We start from the raw sequence: 3,795 nt of genomic DNA, 5'->3' as shown, positions 1-3,795 counted from the left end.
AACATCAACCTCATCCTCAGCTCCAAAACCCTTGTTTTTCTTGCCAACTCCATCACAGACAACACCAAGTGTAACATCAACCTCATCCTCAGCTCCAAAACCGTTGTTTTCCTTACCAACTCCATCACAGACAACAACACCAAGTGTAACATCAACCTCATCATCAGCTCCAAAACCCTTGTTTTTCTTGCCAACTCCATCACAGACAACACCAAGTGTAACATCAACCTCATCCTCAGCTCCAAAACCGTTGTTTTCCTTGCCAACTCCATTACAGACAGCAACACCAAGTGTAACATCAACCTCATCCTCAGCTCCAAAACCCTTGTTTTCCTTGCCAACTCCATCACAGACAGCAACACCAAGTGTAACATCAACCTCATCCTCAGCTCCAAAACCCTTGTTTTCCTTGCCAATTCCATCACAGACAACACCAAGTGTAACATCAACCTCATCCTCAGCTCCAAAGCCGATGTTTTCCTTACCAACTCCATCACAGACAACAACACCAAGTGTAACATCAACCACATCCTCAGCTCCAAAACCGTTGTTTTCCTTACCAACTCCATCACAGACAACAACACCAAGTGTATCATCAACATCATCCTCAGCTCCAAAACCTTTGTTTTCCTTGCCAACTCCATCACAGACAACAACCCCAAGTGTAACATCAACCACATCCTCAGCTCCAAAACCGTTGTTTTCCTTACCAACTCCATCACTGACAACAACACCAAGTGTATCATCAACCTCATCCTCAGCTCCAAAACCGTTGTTTTCCTTACCAACTCCATCACAGACAACAACCCCAAGTGTAACATCAACCACATCCTCAGCTCCAAAATCGATGTTTTCTTTACCAACTCCATCACAGACAACAAGCCCAAGTGTATCATCAACCTCATCCTCAGCTCCAAAACCCTTGTTTTTCTTGCCAACTCCATCACAGAAAACACAAGTGTAACATCAACCTCATCCTCAGTTCCAAAACCGTTGTTTTCCCTACCAACTCCATCACAGACAACAACACCAAGTGTAACATCAACCTCATCCTCAGCTCCAAAACCCTTGTTTTTCTTGCCAACTCCATCACAGACAACACCAAGTGTAACATCAACCTCATCCTCAGCTCCAAAACCGTTGTTTTCCTTACCAACTCCATCACAGACAACAACACCAAGTGTAACATCAACCACATCCTCAGCTCCAAAATCGTTGTTTTCCTTGCCAACTCGATCACAGACAGCAACACCAAGTGTAACATCAACCTCATCCACAGCTCCAAAACCCTTGTTTTCCTTGCCAACTCCATTACAGACAGCAACACCAAGTGTAACATCAACCTCATCCTTAGCTTCAAATTCGTTGTTTTGCTTACCAACTCCATCACAGACAACAACACCAAGTGTAACATCAACCTCATCCTCAGCTCCAAAACCCTTGTTTTTCTTGCCAACTCCATCACAGACAACACCAAGTGTAACATCAACCTCATCCTCAGCTCCAAAACCGTTGTTTTCCTTACCAACTCCATCACATACAACAACACCAAGTGTAACATCAACCTCATCCTCAGCTCCAAAATCCTTGTTTTTCTTGCCAACTCCATCACAGACAACACCAAGTGTAACATCAACCTCATCCTCAGCTCCAAAACCGTTGTTTTCCTTACCAACTCCATCACAGACAACAACACCAAGTGTATCATCAACCTCATCCTCAGCTCCAAAACCCTTGTTTTCCTTACCAACTCCATCACAGACAACAACACCAAGTGTAACATCAACCTCATCCTCAGCTCCAAAACCGTTGTTTTCCTTACCAACTCCATCACAGACAACAACACCAAGTGTAACATCAACCACATCCTCAGCTCCTAAACCGTTGTTTTCCTTACCAACTCCATCACAGACAACAACACCAAGTGTAACATCAACCTCATCCTCAGCTCCAAAACCCTTGTTTTTCTTGCCAACTCCATCACAGACAACACCAAGTGTAACATCAACCTCATCCTCAGCTCCAAAACCGTTGTTTTCCTTACCAACTCCATCACAGACAACAACACCAAGTGTATCATCAACCTCATCCTCAGCTCCGAAACCCTTGTTTTCCTTACCAACTCCATCACAGACAACAACACCAAGTGTAACATCAACCTCATCCTCAGCTCCAAAACCGTTATTTTCCTTACCAACTCCATCACAGACAACAAGACCAAGTGTAACATCAACCACATCCTCAGCTCCTAAACCGTTGTTTTCCTTACCAACTCTATCACAGACAACAACACCAAGTGTAACATCAACCTCATCCTCAGCTCCAAAACCCTTGTTTTCCTTGCCAACTCCATCACAGACAGCAACACCAAGTGTAACATCAACCTCATCCTCAGCTCCAAAACCCTTTTTTTCCTTGCCAATTCCATCACAGACAACACCAAGTGTAACATCAACCTCATCCTCAGCTCCAAAACCGTTGTTTTCCTTACCAACTCCATCACAGACAACAACACCAAGTGTAACATCAACCACATCCTCAGCTCCAAAACTGTTGTTTTCCTTACCAACTCCATCACAGACAACAACACCAAGTGTATCATCAACCTCATCCTCAGCTCCAAAACCCTTGTTTTCCTTGCCAACTCCATCACAGACAACAACCCCAAGTGTAACATCAACCACATCCTCAGCTCCAAAACCGCTGTTTTCCTTACCAACTCCATCACAGACAGCAACACCAAGTGTAACATCAACCACATCCTCAGCTCCAAAACCGTTGTTTTCCTTACCAACTCCATCACAGACAACAACACCAAGTGTAACATCAACCTCATCCTCAGCTCCAAAACCGTTGTTTTCCTTACCAACTCCATCACAGACAGCAACACCAAGTGTAACATCAACCACATCCTCAGCTCCAAAACCGTTGTTTTCCTTACCAACTCCATCACAGACAGCAACACCAAGTGTAACATCAACCACATCCTCAGCTCCAAAACCGCTGTTTTCCTTACCAACTCCATCACAGACAGCAACACCAAGTGTAACATCAACCACATCCTCAGCTCCAAAACCGTTGTTTTCCTTACCAACTCCATCACAGACAACAACACCAAGTGTAACATCAACCACATCCTCAGCTCCAAAACTGTTGTTTTCCTTACCAACTCCATCACAGACAACAACACCAAGTGTAACATCAACCTCATCCTCAGCTCCAAAACCGTTGTTTTCCTTGCCAACTCCATCACAGACAACAACACCAAGTGTAACATCAACCACATCCTATGCTCCAAAACCGTTGTTTTCCTTGCCAACTCCATCACAGACAACAACACCAAGTGTAACATCAACCACATCCTCAGCTCCAAAACCGCTGTTTTCCTTGCCAACTCCATCACAGACAACAACACCAAGTGTAACATCAACCACATCCTCAGCTCCAAAACCGTTGTTTTCCTTACCAACTCCATCACAGACAACAACACCAAGTGTAACATCAACCACATCCTCAGCTCCAAAACCGTTTTTTTCCTTACCAACTCCATCACAGACAACAACACCAAGTGTATCATCAACCACATCCTCAGCTCCAAAACCCTTGTTTTCCTTACCAACTCCATCACAGACAACAACACCAAGTGTAACATCAACCTCATCCTCAGCTCCAAAACCGTTATTTTCCTTACCAACTCCATCACAGACAACAAGACCAAGTGTAACATCAACCACATCCTCAGCTCCTAAACCGTTGTTTTCCTTACCAACTCCATCACAGACAACACCAAGTGTA

Source organism: Macrosteles quadrilineatus, unplaced genomic scaffold (genome assembly GCF_028750875.1).
Source record: "Macrosteles quadrilineatus isolate MER2022 unplaced genomic scaffold, UCM_ALF_1.0 Scaffold_4__1_contigs__length_99947679, whole genome shotgun sequence".
Lineage (NCBI taxonomy): Eukaryota > Metazoa > Arthropoda > Insecta > Hemiptera > Cicadellidae > Macrosteles > Macrosteles quadrilineatus.
The sequence above is the reverse complement of the archived record's forward strand: the minus strand, read 5'-3'. Positions refer to the sequence as shown.